Here is a 19,410-nt window from a genome sequence, read left to right on the forward strand (position 1 = left end):
CCCGGTTTCTAACAAATTGCTTCTTTTGATTTCTCAGGCTTGATGGGACACTGGCATTGGCAGGTGGTGGAATGACACAGTGCAGTATGATATGCCAAAGTAGTTGGGCATCACTTGTCATCTTGTACACAAGTGAGGCAGAGGAAATAAGAGAATACATAAGTCTCTCAAAGATGCCGGAGGAAAAAAAAAAGGTATTTTCCATAGGATAGAATTTTTTTTTCTGGAATCGCCTCCTTCCATCTTGTCCCCAGAGTGGTTCAGTTTCTCATGCTGCTTCGTGTACACCATATCTAAGGTATTGTAAGCAAGCATGTGAAACATTTTACCTGTAATAAATAGCTCCACGTATAATTTCATTTAAGATTCTTGCTTGCTTTCTGTAGTGCAAATAAGAAGCCATTGAAGGTAGTAAAGGTATAAATAATGATCTTTAGTGTTATGGCCTATGCTAAACGCAAAACATAGAAGCATATCTCTTGCTATAAAGAACAGCTCAGTTTACTGTGATTTCATAGCGATAGCTTTTTTTTTGACTGCACAGGATTATTCACAGTTTGTTTTTTCAGGCAGAGGCATACCTCAATAATTCATCAAGTTGTTCAAACCCACAAATGCTCATGCATGGATTTAAGGAGGAGCTATCGTATGTACATGGTTCTCAATTTTTGGTCCCACTAGGACAGCATGGTGACAAATACTTAGCAAACTTGTCCCTCAGATTCTTTTCCTGAAGCTTGCAATCTACAAAAGCTTTATTAAATCCATTGCAGGACATTGGTGCAAATAGAATGACATGGAAGAGCAGCCCGTGTTATTTCTTCACTTACCTCGGAAGGTATGCAGGATGCTCTTCCCCGTGTGTGTGCAGCAAGCATGAGTGAAGAGGCAAGTGCAAGTTTAGTAAATCCTGCAGAGTAATAGCATAGCTAATGTAGCTCGTTCAGAAAGCTCGCTGCAGATGTCCAAAGCATCTCTTTCATCCTGTGAGCCGCCCAGCTGCATGGCTTCTCTTCTGGATGCTCCTGAGGTCTGCAGCAGAGGACCCATCCCCACTGTGGAGGAGGTTGTTAACCTCTCCCAGGTTAAGGAAAATACAGTGATGATGTTTAGGAGGAGGAGTGGCCCAGTTCAGAAGGGGAGTTTCCTTAAAATCGTGTGTGTAGTAAACAGATACACTTCCCGAGCATGGTTTTGACTGTGAGCTTTGCAAAGGTTGCTCCAAAAGGTGATGTATAACTTTTTCTCCTGACTGCCTCGCTTTTGGATTAACCATGCTAAATTTGGTGCTTGAGATTGATCAGGATTAATGTCTTCCAGACTGCATCTGGATTGCTAAAACAGCAGTCTGACCTCCTTTGGTTTGGAACATTGTTTATCTGACGGAGGAGCTTAATATTTTTAAAAGCTTTGTCTGCAGGTATGTCTGCTTCTACAGTTAATTTATAACATACTTTTTGAACAAACTTAATTTGGAAGACAAAATTTGATGCTTTCCATTATTTTTCTTACAGTGCATTATCTTGTGTTTAACCTTAGTGAAAAATTGTCACCTACTTGTTTCCTTTTGACAAAGGAATTTTGCAGTTCCTCCCAGTTTTCTCCAATCTTGACAGTTCTTAATCTGTGGTATTTGCAAATACTTCAGCCCTATTTTAATTATGGTAGTACTTTATATATATAAGCCTAGTATTCATTCCAGGTTTGCTGTTTATTGCATGCTTTGTCATCAAAGACTGAGGCAAGAATATTGCATTTTGGGCCACAGCAGGTTTGGACCGCATTTTTCTTATGATTGTGTGATTGTTTTATGCTTTGGAATGGTGCTAATTTAGAGCGAGCGGCCAACGCAGTGTGGACTGGCACTCCAGCTACCAAGGCATCCTCACCTAATCATGTATTTTTCTTCTTAAAATAATTTTTCCCAGGAGGAGCAGGTGTTAATTCCATGTATTGGGGATGGCCATCATGTAATATATGTATGCATAAGAGAGAAGCTATTTTAATGGGATTTTTTTTGTTTGTGTTTTAAAGTGAGGCTTGGTTACATACAGTTCCTACAACACACGTGATGTGTGCGTCGGGTCTTCGTGGACGAGTAGCTCTTTATGCTGCTTGCGTATTGGCAGTGTTGGGGTTTCTTTATAGATTGATACTAAATGAGCTTTAAATGTTTGCTGGCTTCATTTAACCCCAAGTTCTTTCCAGTATAGCTTTAGCAGTGCTGTTAGAGAAGAAGTAGTCACGACATGATGGTCTCTAGCTGGCCCCATGTCCCTGCCTGTGTTCTGCGTGCTCTGGCGGGCTGAGCATCCCTTGCCGCCGACTGCCAGCCTCTCCTGTGCAGCGAGTGAGTGTGCGCGTGTACCACTGTACCCTCTGCAACGGTGGCGGGAGGTTGTTGCTTTTCTTCCACAGCCCCTCAGCACTGCCAACTGGGAATTTAAAGATGGGGGCCATAGCTCCAGAAAATACTGTATTTTAGATGTGTTTTGGTAGCCACAAAGTTGTTTTGTCTGGTTCCCATACTGGCCTTATTAGGCAGCTAAAGAAAAAAAAGTACATCTACCCACATTTATCCCTTTATGATAAGGATATGTAAGAGACAACCTTTCTATAGATATATATTATGCCTGCTGAAAATTACTGCTAAAAATATTCTCAAAAATTATAAGCAAATGATGAACAACTTAGGTTATTCTTGAGGTAAGATATGAATGAAGAATTAGAAAACCCTATGGCCCAGTAAGAAATGGATTTTGTGGTCTCATTGTACTGTTAAAATTTCTTCTGGAAATGATCTCCCACTGTCTAAAATACCATAATGTTTTTACAAGTTTGCAGAAGATGAAAATGTTACCAGATGTTAAGTTCAAGGAGCAAGTTAACTACTGTTGTCAGATGGAACAGCTTTTGCTGTTTGGTAACTTCTCTTTGCCTTCTCTCCCTCCCTTCCCCCGCCCCCTGATCCACGTAACCCAGCTGCTACCCAACTGCCCTTCTTCAGCGAAACCAGAATTTCGCTGACGGAGGTGAGGGGAGAAGTCTGTGTGGTGTGTGGTCGGGTAATTTTGGTAATGCAACGATCAACTTAAGCCTTTATCAAAATGGATTATCAAACTAAACTGCTGTAGTTAAATATAGTTTACTATTAAATGCATTTTCAATAAGTAGCAGAGAAGTTGCCAATAACTGACTTTGACATGGCAAAAATCTTTATAGGGCACATGAAGAGGGTTGCTGGTATCAGGCAGTCTCACCTTAGCACCGCTACAATGCTGCTGGTTTTGCTGTGGCGCCTTTTTTTTTTTTCATAATGTGATTCAACTGTATAAAAGGTTTATGGATTTGAAGCACATCAGAGGTCATTCCCTCCTGTGACTCGCTAATCAGCTCTGGTACTTTCATATATACAGCAGGAACTTTCAGACAAAGGTAAGATTAGTAGCTAACCAGACAAAGAGAAGATGGAGGAAAATAATAGTAGTGGTGAGTACATGCATCAAGTAAGTGTGGCCCAATATTTTTATGGCCTTTTTGATAGATTGCTTTGGATGCTTCTGGGCAACATTGAATGCAGCATTTTTTTATCTCTACCCCAGAAGGATTATTCCAATGGTTCACCTTAGATTCTGCACAGAATATTACTTTGATACTGTAATAGCTTTGGAAATGCTCTCCTTTGATGTCAGGAGCTGTATGGAACTGTTCTTTTGATTAAAAACCACTTACACACTTGAAAAACCTAATAATAGATAAAAAAAAAAAAAGAAAAAAATGATCATCAATTGTGCTTTATTAAACTAGATCTATGGGAGAGATACAGAACATGTGTGCATCTGTATCCCCTGTCTCGATCTGTTATCTTTCTGTTGGAAACTCTCACAGTATGTCTGTCTGCCTTGAATAGCCCGTGAGCCTCTTTCTTTTTTCCCCTTTTCGTTCTAGGATTCTCCCCTTTCTTCTGCCATTGAATGCTTGCAGACCGAACAACCTGGCTGGCAGCTGGATTATTATATCCCCCCCTTCCCTCATCCTCAATTGATCATCAAAGATTTATTGTATGCAGTTGTAGTTTAAAACCTAGCCTGGTCCGTACCAGGCAAATTTCTTTTTTACTAGCAAGGGGCAGAATTGAACTAGTGGCCAACAATTCAACTTCATTCACTCATTTGCAATCAGTGCTATTTCAGGGAAATAAACTGCAGACAATCATGCGAAGATGCTCAGCTGATGCTGGCTGTGTCCGCAGACGGGGATCAGGGGGATGTCTGACACAGTTCAGGGCTTATGGCAAAAGCCCCCTATGCTGCTGTGGCACATCTATAGGACATCCTGTCAATTTAGGTCAAACTCATGTTACACAGGAGTTTAGGAGGTACTAAGTTAATTTGTCAGGTGAATGGTTATTGAGATTTGCTCTGAAAACATAGATTAAAGCTCTCTTATGCTTAACATTAACATTTACTGGGAGTTTTGTAATGCTTTTGCCCTAGATTTACTTCTGGAACGCACTGCTCTATTTTTGCAGGTTAATCTGTTAAGTACTTAGTGATAAACTTTCAAGAAAATTTACTTATCCTGCATTAGTAGGACAGGGGGAAGACTGCTCCGCTCTTAAGGAAAATCCTTTTTTTATTTTTTTATTTATTTATTTATTCTGTGCTCTGCAAGTAGGTTTTTATTTGTGAGTTTGTTTTACATGAAATTCAGAGTCACTGCCTGAAAAGGGTTGAGAAATAACGGGGCTAACATTTCAATTTTAGATGCAGGAACAAAATGTCCATTAAAGATTACTATTTTGATGATTTTAACTAAGACAAATTGAGCTGTATGGCAGTAAATATATGCTCGAGCTCTCAGCAAAGCAAAATTGGGATGGCAAAAGTGTCAGTGGACATGGAGCAATATACTGACCTGAGATACGGATTAGAGGAAAAAACCCCTAGGATCCGCGATTCGGCTGTGTGCTGCTGCAGCTCTGCCAGCCTACAGCGGAGTTATAAGAAGAGAGGACTAGTGAAATAATTATATTGTCTTTTCTGTTTCAAACTTTACGTGCCTGTCAGAGAGAGTTTCATCCATTCAGGCTAAAACTGAGGCTTGGTAGACTGTTAGACCCCTGCTGCATCCTGTGGAAAGCTTTGGGTGAGAGGGTGAAAGTGCGAACATCGGTTCGTCTTCACAAGATGTGATTATTTGACTGCCTCTGCATCCTCCTTACGACGCGAACCTCTCAGACAGCCTCCACCACTCCCTCCGAGCCCTTTGTAGCCAGCACAGGTACCTTTCCAGGCTTTGAGGGGGATGTGCATCATTCACCCCAGTTTGGGAACTGTGGAGTAGACTTAATTCAGGCTCTCCCTGTTGGATAAGCGTCAGGGATAATCAGAGGATTAAATGAAGACACGATGTTCTCAAACACCCAAACTTGCCCTAAGCAGTGTCTGGGGCTTCGCTGAACACCAGACAGAAAAGCAGACTTACGGATCTTGAGAGTCTGTTACCAGGAAATATATTTTGCAGTGCTTGCTTTGCAGCATTTGGAGAAGCTTTTGATGAGGCATAGCTCGGTGATGATTTTTTTCAAAGACTTGCCTTCTCTGAAGAGAACAACTTTCAATTAGAAACGTTGTTGTTTGTCTTTATGGTATATAGTTCATACTAGATTTTAAACTTGGTTTCATCTTAGAGGGTTATTTTCGAGAACAGTATTATACAACATACCAGAGATTATTTGAAGGGGGTTTCTTAGTCTATCAATATTTTACTTTTGCAAGTGTTGGTAACTGTTTACATGGCTAAGAGAGCATCCTTTAAATATTCAGATGGAAATTGCTTTTGCTTACAATTGAGAAGAGGAAGCAAAGTGAGGATGGAAAAAAAAAATTAGGAAATAAATATCAAAAAGTTTTAGATACTGATCCCGAGATGTAACGTAAACCAGAAGAATGAAGTGAAGGAGACCAGGAAAGGTCCAGAGCTTTTGAATGACCAAGCTAGTTTGAAGATAAATCTCAGGCCACAAAGAATGATTTTAGTAGACAGTGTTGATACATGTAATAGCTGATCCCATAACACCAAAAAATGAACCAGACACAAGCCTAGATGAAGTAGGAAGATACATTTGCTTATGAGACATTTAGCCAGTAGCTTGAACACTATGAAAAAATTGGGGGTAGCAACTGGTTGGCTACTTCATCCCTTTGGATTTTATCAATATAAAATGTCACAGACTTAAGGTTTGCAGGTCTAGGAGACCACCTGTACCCTCGCAATACTGGCATGCTTGTTTAGCCATAAGGAGAGATATTACTTTCTGGGGAGGTCGTCCCGTGAAGAGCAGAGGCGCAGCATGTCTGTGCGTGCTGCCGGGTGGGGCTGGTGGCGGCCAAGCTGGGTGGGCTCCGTGTTGGCCGCTGGAGTTGGGGAATCATCACTGGGACGAGGTGAGGTAGGACTGCCCCAGGTTTGTTGTCGTTCGAGGTGCAATGCAACGTGTGACCTTCTGCTATTCGTGATGTGTCTCCATGCTGTCCCTGCTCCTAAACCTGGAAGGAAACTTCCAGCGCTTAAGAAATGCCTGATAGTGGGAGTGTGATGGGAGGGTGAAGGGGGTTCAGCGGCTTTTATTTCAGATACAAACGTGGGCTCCACCCTTCCACCTTTGCCTGGCTGTGGTGGGTTAACCCCGGCTGGATGCCTGGTGCCACCACAGCCGCTCTGTCACTCCCCTCCTCAGGGCAGAGAAAGTGTAAGGAAGGGCTGGCGGGTTGCGCTGAGGACAGAGGGATCGCTCACTAATTACTGTCTTGGGCAAAACACTCAGCTTGGGGAAATAAATTTATTGCCAATCAAATCGAAGTAGGATAATGAGAAATAAACCCAAATCTTAAAAAACACCTTCCCCCCACCCCTCCCTTCTTCTTCTTCCCAGGCTTAACTTAATTCCCGATTTCTCTCACTCCCCCCCCGTGGCACAGGGGGACGGGGAATGGGGGCTGCCGTCAGTCCATCAGACATTGTCTCTGCCGCTCCTTCCTCCCCAGGGCAGGCTCCTCACACTCCTCCCCTGCTCCAGCGTGGGGTCCCCCCACGGGAGACGGCTCTCCATGAACTGCTCCAAGGTGAGTCCTTCCCACGGGCTGCAGCTCCTCACACCCTGCTCCAGCGTGGGTCCCCCGCGGGGCCACAGGTCCCTGCAGGAGCCTGCTCCAGCCTGGGCTGCCCACAGGTCACAGCCTGCTTTGGGCATCCCCCTGCCCCGCTGTGGGGTCTCCCACGGGCTGCGGGTGGGATCTGCTCCACGTTAACCCCCACGGGCTGGGGGCACAGCCGGCCTCGCCGTGGGCTTCAGCACGGGCTGGGGGGGGAATCTCTGCTCCGGCGCCTGGAGCCCCTCCTGCCCCTCCTGCAGTGACCAGGGGGCTGCAGGCTCGTTGCTCTCGCACAGTCTCATTCTGTTTTCTCTGGCTGCAATTGCTGTTGCACAGGGTTTTTTTCCCCTTCTTAAATGTGTTGTCCCCGATGCGCTGCCACCGTCACTGCTGGGCTCGGCCTCGGCCAGCGGCGGGTCTGTCTTGGTGCCCGTTGGCATTGGGTCCGTGGACATGGGGAAATCTTCTATCAGAAGCCACCCCTGTAGGCCCCTGCTACCAAAACCTTGCCCCACAAACCCAATACGCTGGTCCTGAGGCTTATCTGTCAATACCTACTGTCACATGGACATTAATTAATGGGATCTTTAACTGCTGAATGTTTTCTTCCTGCCAGAAGTGTACGTATTGACAAGCATCAGCCCTGAGCTTCCAGTGAGGCAGAGATGAGCGAGCTGCGTCTGGGATGAGAATTAAGCAAGACAAGGACCCTGCCAGGGATGGAGTGTTTTGGGAGGAAAAAAAGGAATTATCTTGATTCATGTTCCAAAATTAGCAAATGAAGTTTGTTATTTTACGATGTCTTGGCTGCGTAGCCTTCCTGGAAAACAAGGTATAATGCCCACTCAAGCACATCACTACTGAGTAATGCCGTCACATCCCCACCCCTGCTTGTTTCAGGGTACTAGCCATGGTGTCTTATCTAAGTTTATTTTCTATTTTCTCTGTGCATTCAGGATGACTCTTTTGTTCCATTTTCAGCCCACACGCTGACACAGCTCTCTCCGTCTCTCCCTTTCCCCTTACACCGTTGTTTAAGCATGCTGTAAACTTTTTCATTCCCTAAAGGCAAGAGCAGCTATCTGAGCAACACTTTGTCAGCATAATACATTTACAGAATGCATATTTATGAACCTTTGAGCCTTTATTGTTCCAGAGGGCAAATAAAAAACATGAAAAGTAGCAATATAGTGTTTCAAAGGTCCCTCAAGGAAAACAAAAGTAGTTGGAAATAAATTTAGGGAAAAAAAGTTCCTTCTCCAGAAGAGAACCTTGAATTAGCACATACAAAATATGGGGTGGTTAAGACTATTCTTCCACCTACCCCAGATTCTCCCAATACAAGTTTTAAGAAATTTTAAGCTTGAAAAATGGTTGTAAGCTTGAAAAAATAGAATAAATGGCAGATTAGACGTATATGATAGTAAAACAGAGATTTGTAAAACAGCATGTTGTGCTCAGTCATAATAAATACAGTTTTTAAACGGAAATGATTTTATCTTCCTTGGAAGCTAAAAGATCTGTGTGGTATGTTCCACAAAATTGCTACAGATAAAAAGTAGCTGGGGGAAGCTGAAAATCAATAAAATACCCTAATTGTTGTTATTTTAATTGACTCTAGGTTCTTACTAACTTTACAGCATATACCTTGACTTTTAAAATGAACGGGTTGCTACTCATTATTGCTGATAATAAAAAAAGGCTAGTTAACCAGTGTTTGTGTTCTTAGATGTGTCCATTAGCTCAATTACAGATAAAAGATTATTATACCAATGTCACTAAATTATGCAGCCTAAAAATTAAAATACATACTGTTGTCTCTCTGCATGAACGCTTCATTTTAAAATGAGAGATGTGAGTGTTGGCTGCCTGTAGCTTTCATCTAAAGCAAAAACTGGAGTGTGTGCCCAACAACAGAGCTTGTGGAAAGTAAGCTTAATCAAAACTTGGAAGTACTAAAAAAGGAGATAGCTCCAACAAGCAGGAGAAAATAGTAAGGTTCCAAATGGGCAACATGTAAAATAAATGCAGATTTTTAGCTGCTCTACAGTAGGGGAGCTATAGGCGTTTGTACGTTTTCCTTCTGGGATAAGAGTTGGTAGTTGTGCTTTCTGCTGTAAAGACTTGAGGACGCACGCAAAGGGAAACTTGGCTGGATTCGGTCTCCATTACCTCTTTTGGCCCAGGTTAGGGAAGGCAGCCATAGAGCTCCCTGTGGAACGGTGCAGAACCCTACCGACAGCAGAAACCAGCCCTGGGGTGAGCTGGAAAGTGCAGCAGCTCTGCCATAAGGTACTGGATGAGCCGTGTGGAGGGCTGGGGTGTGAGGCAAGAGGTTTGGTTCCTGAACCTGTCACAATTTCACTAGTGGATACTTTCCTCCAAAGGGGTGTGGGTGTCTGGCCATATCTGCTCTTCCTGGTGCTCCCAGGCGCACCCTAAAGTCTTGAGTGGCTCAAATAAATGAGGAGTCCTTATGAGTTGGGGTGACATGCTTTTCCTGTGAGCATGAACTCTAATCTAGGGGGGTTCTGTTGAGAGGGTGTTTTTCAGCAGTATCGGCTCCATGGTAATGGCACACCAGAATAAAGGTGAGAGTTCCTGTGTGAAAATTCAGCACTGTGCAGAGGTGGCAACTTTAACTTTTATGTAGGTGTTTATTTACTTTCAGTAACAAATCATTCCAGTGTCTCCAAAGCTGTATTTTTAGCCATTATTCACAATTTTCTTCCCTTCTTTCCTCAAGAATCACGCTGCTCTGCTTTGTGAGAGTCCTGGACATTGAGACCCCCAGAGCAGGTTGGCCTCTGAATATCATTTTCCAGTGAATTATGGTAATTATTTGTTAAACATGAGAACAGCTTGAAACATTACCATTGCTGAGGAGTAACTGCATGGGTAAACCCTCACCTACCACAGTGCAGTGGCTTTAAAATAAAAAAAAAACAAAACAAAAGAAAGTGTATTTGTGTTTCATTGATTTCTCACATTTTAGGTGTTACTGAAAATGCTACTTTGTAACAAGACATCTGAAATATCAAATGGTTATTTAAAAACCACAGAAGAAACCAAAATTAACTTCTTGCCAGGTTTACGGTCATGTTTGCCTCTGCTGGGTTGCTTATGATGTGGGGAGGAGTCACGCTGCTGGGAATGGCTGGGTTTCTCCTAGCCCTGTACCACCACTTAAAAGACAATGTCTTTCAAGGATATGTAACCTCATTTATAAACAGGCTTTAAGCAAATGCTTGGTATGCAAAGTGCCACTTTTTTTTTTTTTTTTTTTTTTTTTTTTTTTTAACAAGCCAGAAAAGCAGGGTGTGATAGCCCGTGCCCCAGCCCCGGTGAAGCGGGCTCCCGCATCTGCCACTGCAAAGCGATCCTTGCGCTGGGCGGGCAGTGCCGGTGCCCAGGGCTCTTGCTGGCCTGCCCTCTAATGCTGGCGTAGAAACAATTGTGTGAATGTCACTTGTTGTAAAGTACAAATTAAATGTTAGGAAAGCAGGATGGGTTGTGAGCCAAGGGGGGCAGAAGGAGGTGCAGTGCCAGGAGGGGTAGCGGGGATTCTGTGTGAGTTCTCATCTTGTCTGTACAGAACATCATGATGTAGATGTACAGCCAAGACCCTCTGCAGCCCTTGGTACTCAGGCGCCCCCCATGGGGTGGGGAAGCTCCATCAGAGAAGGCAGGAATGGGGAAACCCTCAGCAGACATCCACAGAAACAAGATGCTATCAACCATCAGCATTACAAATAAGACGTAGCCTCAGCGGGGTTATGTGGCTCAGAGAAAACTCCAGTGAGGTGGATACCCAGTTCCTGTTGTCACCCAGGTTCCCATAGACCCCTTAAACCTCCCCGCCCCCCAAATGCAAACAAAACTCCCAAGCTTGTAGCCATTGTGCTTCAGTTAACTATGGGACTCTGTTTTTTACTCCCAGTCTTACCGCTGTTCATCCCAAATAGGTCTGTGTCTGCCTTTAGCAAAAGAGGTGGTTCTTAGAGGAGAAATGCTGTGAACATACAAAACTTCTTACTGTCATGAGAATAATCTAAATTCATAAAGATTATTAAATAAAAGAGCAAAAATTGTTTTGTTTCCTAGCTTTCTAAACAGCTTTTCAAAGCTTTTTTTGCCAATGTGAAATCAAGCATAGATTATTTACATTCTTGACTCATTGTGAGAAAGACTGATATATGAAAAGATCCGCAAGTTAAAAAACCATACATGACTACACTGTCATCTTTAAATTCCCTATACATAACGAAAGTGGCAGGATGCAAATATGAAGCATTCTAGATCAAAGCAGTAAAAATATGAAGATATTATTATCCACAAAATATACAGTTAGTTATACTAATGAATAATATTTTAAATCCAGTACAAGGAAAAATCTATAGGAATCTTTTTGTTTCAGTAGGAGTTGCACAGTGTACTTTCGGATTTCCAGATTACACTAAGGTTTGCTTTAATTAGAGGTCTGTAGCACTGAAATAATGAAAATGAAACATTTTACGTTATTTTTAGATACTAAAGAATTGAAAGGATTGTCATCATGTTTATAATTTCCTTTTCTCAAAAAGTAGAAAAAGTGTGGGAAAAGGGCCGTATTGTCACTACGAATCATGGATTGTACTGGCTTCCCTGATTTATTACAATGAAATTTGCTGTTCTAGGAACTCTTCTTATATATTGTTGAAGAAAGTTTGTGGGTTTGGGAGAGTTATGGTTCTCTTTTTACTGGTCAGGCTTTTCGTACATAGTCAAGGATCTTGAATATTGTACTGGAAAAAGGCTCCTACCTGAGGGTCAGGTCCAAGCAATTGAGGCCAAAATGCAGAAACAGAGCTGGGACAAGTGAAGATCTTTTAATTTGCTTAATGTTTGTTTTAAGGGCTGCTATGTTATGACTGTATTTAAAAACTTGTACTGTTAGTATTGTATCCAAGTCAATCTTTTGATTAATAATGTAGAGAGAAGTTTCTTAAACCTCTCTGACATGATTGCTTGTAAAATTCTGGTCGCACCGTGAGCCTTTGCCCAGGCTGGTCCCTGGTACTGATCCCCAAGGCTGCCCAGCAGGGGAGTATTTTGCCTTCAGCCTGTTTTCCAGTTCTGACTGTATGAATAAGCTGAAAATGGAACCTTTCCCAATGGCCATTTCTGATGTCCAGCCCCTGCCAAAAAGGCGTATTGCCTTTTAAAAAGATCCAGTTTCTTTCTGTTCATAGCTTGGCTGTGCATCGGTGGCTTTGCTGTAAAAGCAATGGAGAGGTTGGTGCAGGAGTTAGGGCAAGCCGTGGTGCTGCCTGCCTGTGCATGAGTAATAAGTTGAAATACTCTTTGTGAATTACGTGTTTCTGTCTGAGAAGGAGAGTTGCGTTTCTGAGACGCAGTGCCTGCAGTGGGTGCTCTTCGGGCTGGGTCCTGCTTCACTGCTCCTTATTTAGGGCCATTTGGAAGAACTAAGATCTGCCCTAATGCTGGCAAGGATTTGCTGGAGACTGCATGCCAAATGAAAGGGGGAAAAAACAAAATTAAAAATAGTTTAGGGAGAACACGTTTATTTGAAAGAGACCATGCAGTTCTTGTTTTGGCTGAGGATATGGTAATACGAGATGGTAAGAGCCTAGGGTTTTAATGATACTACACACCTAAGATATTAAAGAGTCTGTAAAAGTGTGTCCAGCCCTATAAAATAATTTTCCTAGTGAAGCTGGTACCAAGATAAATGACAGCCTCCAGTGTTGTCAGCTCTGTGGGCTCAGTCCTCTGGAGTGCAGCTGGAACTGCCACACCAGGAGGCTGATTATTGCCAATCGCCTCTGCTGTGCATCTGCTTTTTTGTTGCTGTTGCTGCTTCCCCCCGCCTGCCCCCAGTTAAGTCAGTGGCTGCCTTTTTGTCTCCTTCCTTCTCTGTTTCTCATTTGTGTGCCATAGGGATACATATTGAATGAACTGAGGAAGAATAAGGAAGAAAATCAGTAATCCTGACTAATGTCCCCAGAGTATCACCAACAGGTTAGACAACTTCTGTGTTAGGGTTGTTGTTAACTGCTTGTTCTTACATATCCTTTCTTTTATGTTGGATTAAAAGTAAATATGAGGATTAACATTCACTAGTTGTTTTTTTTGGGGGGGAGGGTTCACTGCTCCAGCTTCTTAAGAGCAGAAAATGAGTTTGGTTGGAGGGTAGAAAGCCTTTTGTTGCAAGCTGTCCACGAGTGGGGCAGTAATACTACCCATAGGCTAAACCAAAAGCATTTTGCTACTTGCTTAATAATTAAATGAGCTCCTCATTTCTGTTGCAGTATCTAACACAAGCTAAATCCAGCGAGCCCACCAGCTGTGTACTTGCTCGCAGAAAGTTACTGCTATGATGTGGACTGAATTTCTCCCAGTCATCCCAGTCTTATTAATGCCTCAGTGTGGCATAAAGCTTCATTCATTATTCATAATAATCCAGTCAGAGGGCACTCTGAGACCTGATAAATTCTCACCTAAATGACAACAGCTGACAGGGCCTAGGGTTTTATAGCCTTTCTCTTGCCATAGCAAGGTGCTGTGGGCAAAGGTCCAGAATGATCCTCTACTAATGACCAGTGTGATATATGAGCAGCTGCTGATTTTCTGACATGAAGCCTACTCTGCTGAGCATCCAACCCGCCAGCCGTGAGTAGTGGATAAATATCTGACAGGCGATATACTTCAGGAACAGGTCATGAAAAAAATCTGTCTCAGGTGGGAGGGAATAAAAGGGTTAATCCTATGATGGAGCACTGCAACAGCAACAACAACAAAAATATCCTGGGGGCAAAAAAAAAAAAAAAAAAAATCAGAAGTCTGTAAATTCTGGCCGTGCTGATGTGGAATTAAGAATACGATTCCTACTTCTAAAAACTCTTCCTTTCTGGCACTCAGAGGCTTGAATAATCATGACTTTAGAAGCCTGTAAATTGCTTTATAAAAATCAATAATCATCTGCTGAAGGATATTAATTGCACTTTTTCACAAAGGGAGAAAGCTTCATAATATTTTATTGGGTTTTAATGGGCTCTTTGATACCACAGGAGGTAAGTGAAAAGCCTCTTTCTTTTGTTCAGGCACAGACCTAGCCTTTCAAAGGAAAGTATGTACCTATTTGAGTTTTAACTTCTCCCTTGTGTTGTGGGTTCAAATTAAAAGCAGGTGGGAGTCCTTTTATTTAGCCCTTCTGTTTTACTTTCAACGGTGATTGATTCTTTATAATATCGTCTTACTTTTCCTAAGTTCTATTGATGAACATACGTCTCTTTTTCCTGTGTTTTGTTGCCATACAAATTTAGGGGTTAATTCTGGAAGTTTGACTTTACTGAGATACAGCAGAAAAATGAAGCTCCAGGTGCTCCAAAAGGGTTCGGGGCTGACAGGGCCGAGCCTGCTGCCTTTTGCTTGTCAAAATAAGTGCAGTGAGTACTGGTTTTCCAGTGTGCCGCCTCCTCGCTTTGCAAGAGTGAGTCTCTGAGGCTAAGAGTGGTGCCGCAGTTGCATTTTCCGTGTCCACAGCGTGTTGGGTCTGTGCCATGAGGACAAGCGGTTGTTCCGCATATGGGCTTTGCTCAATATTCATTTCTGCCCACTCCATGTAGCACCACTCAGATGGCAACAGCAGGCTGCTCTGGCCTGAAATTGTAGAGCGCTGGAGGTGAAAAGGTGTTCCTCGTGTGACTGAGGTTGAAGGCCCAAAATGGTATTTGTTCGATGTTTTGACCCTAATCTTTCCAGGTTTTGTGCCACAGTATCGGAGAGATCTACAATTCAGTGGGAATGTTCTCCCCTCTTCCCTCCCGCTGGTGCCTTCTTGTGAGTTCATGGAGAAGCGGACTGTACCTGGTTCCCATCTTGAGCCGGTAGGTAGGATGTCACCAGGCAAAGTGAGGTTAGTGGAGATGGGCCAAGTCCTGCACTGATTTTACGCTCGTGTTATGTACAATACGTTGTGGCTGTCGGCCACGTTCAGGATTCAACCATTGGCAACTGCTTCCATCGTTGTAGTGCTGCAGTGCTGGGAACTTGCTTTTGGGACCAGACTTTGAGGGCCAAAGGCTGCAGATGTTCACTGTTGACTGGAATTATGGAAAGGCTTGATTTTCCTGACTGAAGTCATTCGGACAGCCTTACTTGAACTTGTTTTGAGAACAAGTATTTCTATTACAAGTGACACAGACTATTTACAGATGAGGTGTGCCTGAACTATATATGAAACCTAAACATATTCCAGACAAGTTGAGGCTTTGTTATGTGCAAGAGCTGGTTGAAAGCATTTCAGGAATCTCCCATGGTTGCCAGAGCGACCTGTGACTGTAACCAAAACATTCGTCACTCTTTTGCTGGGTTCCTCTGTCGATCTCCTTAGACAATTCTTCCTTCTTTCCATTATTTTCCTGTAGAAATCAACAACAAGGGACATTTGCTTAGTGTGACCCACAGCAGTCAGAATATTGGCTTGTTGAACACGGCCTGATGTGCAATTTGTCAGGCCAAGCTGTTGGATTTTGTAGCTGTCCTAGCCTTCACCGACATCTCAGTTTCTTTTTCTTGTTGCTGGTGCCCTGGATGAACACAGTTGGCTGATGGGTTCTTTGCTTTGAGCATTACGAAGATGATGGGAGAATGTTCTAATGGGTGTGGTAGGCCAAGATGTTTTGTTGTTGTTTTTTCTTGTTGAGGTAGAGTAGAAAGAGATGTCATTAATACTCGTGAACGGGGTGAATCACCTATGTGATTTTTGTTGATTGTGCGGGTCAGAGTCCCTGTAATGTGGCGCTCCCTCACTCAAGTCTCCATCATGCAGTATCTCCCAAGTTTCCATCAACCCTCCTGTTTTGTGTGAGGATTTATTGTTACAATTTTTCAAATGTTTTTCTACCTAAGTGTGAAAATGGTGGTTTTCTTTGTGTTTTCATTTGTGGTTTTTTTGGTTTAGCTTGGTTTTCTTTTTTTTGGTAGACCATGCATGTTCCATTCCATCTGCTTGAAGGATCTGGAAATCACTTTTGCTTGGTTAACTCTAAATTTCGCTCTCCCTTGAAAGCAAGGGCAGACAAAATACAGAATTGTTCTACATAATACTCTAAAAATGAACTAAAAAGCACTGCAAAAATAGCCTTGATAGAAGATAAATCTGGGTTTGTAAATCCATTAACTGTAGCCTGTGCTTTTGAAAATCAAGTCACGCATGTAAATGTGAACATTCAGCTTCCTAAAACAAAGTTAAAAACTTTGTCCAAAGATCTTAAGTTTCGTTATGAAATAATTTAACAAAATTTAATGGAGAGCAAAAGAGAGGCAAAACCTGCGCCCATCAAAGGTGTACTCGGAGGAGAAGACACTTCCATCTGTCACGCTCCCTTCAGGGTGGAGGTTTTTGCCCGATCCTGCAGGCGGTGTGTGTACCACAGCACGGGAAGTAACTGACTTTAATTCTCTTGTTCTTTAATTCCTGACTCCACAGTAGGAGTCCCTGCAGAGGTTTAATGGTAAATATTTAACAAGGGGAACTCCCCTTCTATGATCTGGTATTTTGTAAACTGATGAATTTAATAAGAAAAAAACAATGTTTCCCTTCAGTTAAAGCCCTCTGTTCCTCCCAACGGAGAGTTGCGTTCCTCAGCTGTTTCCATCGCCGGGCTCTCCCAGTGGGCAGTTCGGTTTACCTCCAAGTGGAAAACAAACCGCTGATTTGACAGGAAGGAAGTCTCACGACTAGTCCTCTCACAATTAAAGGAACAAAAAGGGCTACTTTAACAAGCTGTATAAAGTATTTTTAATTTTGGTCAGTTGCAGAGCTCCTGCAAGAACACATCTAACGCAGTTCTGCAACGTGCCCATGGGATTAACTCGGTTATGCAGTGGTCCCCACCGTGATGGGTTGGCTGTAACCCCCAGCAGATACCATGCAGGACCTCACAGCATTGCATCACTGCTGGTCTGCGTTTAAATTGAAACACTGGAGTGAGGTTGCCATTCCATCAGAGAAATCAAGTGTTGCTGGCGTGTCCCCACATATCTCTTTCCCTGTACAGACTGCCCATGTGGATTTTTGTGTATGTGTTTTTTAGGAGCCTCTCATGTTGCCATCCCAATGGTGCTGGGAAAGACATTGCTTTCATTGCTCCAGCTTTTTCATCTTGGTCGTTAAGAGCTGTAGATAGTTAAGAGACCAGAGAAATTCTTGGCACTTGTGGACTGCCTACTGTCATTTAAATGAGCACCTGCATGTGTGGGGGGTTTGTTGTTTTCTGGGAAGTCATTGCACAACCTCCATGCACAAGCTCTGCTGAAGGTGAGCGTTTTAAGTACATGACAAGCATGATGTTGCTGCCAGCTTGTAGTAGTGTGCAAGGACGAGCCTGTACCCTCTGCCGGCATGGTTCCGTGGGTCCCGGTGTACAGAGAGCGCACACCACCAGGCTGAGCTGAAGCTGCAACACAGGTGAACAAACTGGTCACACTGCTGAAGGTCACGGTATACTTGGTGAATACCGTGTTCTGGATACTGTGTGGAAGAAAATACAGGATAAAAGGTGAATTCAGTAGAATTGCCCTGGATTGACACCTGGTCAATCGGAATGGTTGCTTCCCTGGCTCTTGGTGATTACCAGAGATGGGATTGCTTAAAGTTAGGCTCCCCGGTATCACGGAGTGTGTCGGGGTGTATCTGGGCAGTCGGATACACCTGTGCCCACTTTGGTGCTTTCTGGAGGGAGTTGCTTGTCTGGTTTTCTGTCGTGCGGTGCCGCACAGCGTGGTGGTTGCTGAGCTGTGTTTTTTGTTGTGGGTGAATGGGGATTTTTCGTTTCTAATTCAAGATTCTGGGAGATAAAAAGCAGAGTGGTTTTTGACAGTTCTGTGGTTTGTCTCTAGGCACATTGGGTGCTGATTTTCATTCCGGTACATCAAGGCAACTGTCTGAACTACAATCCAAACAGAAATTCCTTCAACAACAAACCACTAATATCACTTGTAGTTCCAGTTGTTCATACTTTCTTGTGCTCTGTCTTTCCATGAAATCTCACGTCCCTAACCCACCGCCTTGGGCTAATAGTTTGTAACAAAGCTCAATCTTTAAAATGTCCTATATAAAGGCAGAAGGGAAGATCATAAAAGAGAAAGATGAAAACATTTACCACTCCAGCTCCCATACTCCGTGTCTCTCTTGAGTTTCCTGATTCATCAGTCAGTTAGGAGGGCACGCAGTCACCCATGCTGCCTGGCTGCTGTTGCTCTCTTTGGTGCTACTGGGTACCATTCATCACAGGCTGCGAGCTGAAGGATACGGTGTCAATGCTGGCAATTGATCCAAGAAAACCTGCGCATGTTATTGTACCTCACTGAGGGCCCTCTTCCTTTTCTGCTTTTCCCTGTAATGGAAAAATTAACCCACGAGGGTTTTTTGTTGAGATTGGAACAGTGAAAATAATATCTGTAGGGGGAGGAAACATTCTGTGCTCTTCCCATCCCTATGTCCTAATCTTTATTTGAGACTGTAAATTAGGGCAAAAAAAAAGAGTATTCGCTCTCTTCTAGTGTATCTGATTTAGAAAAAAGGAGATCTGTGGGGATTATCAACTTGTGACAGTATATATTCATATGATGAAACTGAATTACCCAGAAGACAAAAGAAACAATTGAGATACAGCATTCATCTTTTGTACCACTGTGTGCATTCATGTGTTACACCTTGGGGCAAATCCCAGGCAAGTGCTGTTCGGGGTGTGGGGGTGTGTGTGTGTAAACCTTGCTTTTTCTAGATCAGCAATCCTGTAGTTATTGTTCACAGTAACATACTGAGCAGTAAGTCCACTCATTCACACCTCTGAGGCTATTAATGAAGTAAGGTACTATTAAATAGGGGATCACACTTTGACTCTTGAGTAGAGCCACTTCGGGAAATCTGCAAGAGAGAAAGGAAGGCTCCACGGGTAGTTTGGACTCTGTCAGAGAGTGATGGGAAATGTAGAAGCAAATATTCTATAGGGCACCAATTTAAGTCTATCCCAAGTCAACTGTATCAATGTATGCTTCTGTGGTGGGTTGACCCTGGCTGAGAGCGGTTGCTCTGTCACTCCCCTTCTCAGCTGGATAGGGGAGAGGAAATGTAACAAAAGGCTGGTGGGTCGAAATAAGGACGGGGAGATCACTCACCAGTTACTGTCATGGGCAAAACAGACTCAACCTGGGGAAATTAGTTAGACTTATTACCATTCAAATC

At 43.1% G+C, this 19,410-nt stretch overlaps 1 long non-coding RNA gene across 1 annotated transcript; it reads left to right on the forward strand.

The window, feature by feature from the left end:
* Position 1: 1 nt before the first annotated feature.
* Positions 2-10,444, forward strand: LOC308071297. Its single transcript, XR_013931078.1, has 2 exons — positions 2-7,127; positions 7,774-10,444. It is a non-coding gene; the product is annotated as an uncharacterized lncRNA (long non-coding RNA).
* Positions 10,445-19,410: the final 8,966 nt, after the last annotated feature.

Source organism: Falco punctatus, assembly GCF_963210335.1.
Source record: "Falco punctatus genome assembly, chromosome: 11".
Classification (NCBI taxonomy): domain Eukaryota; kingdom Metazoa; phylum Chordata; class Aves; order Falconiformes; family Falconidae; genus Falco; species Falco punctatus.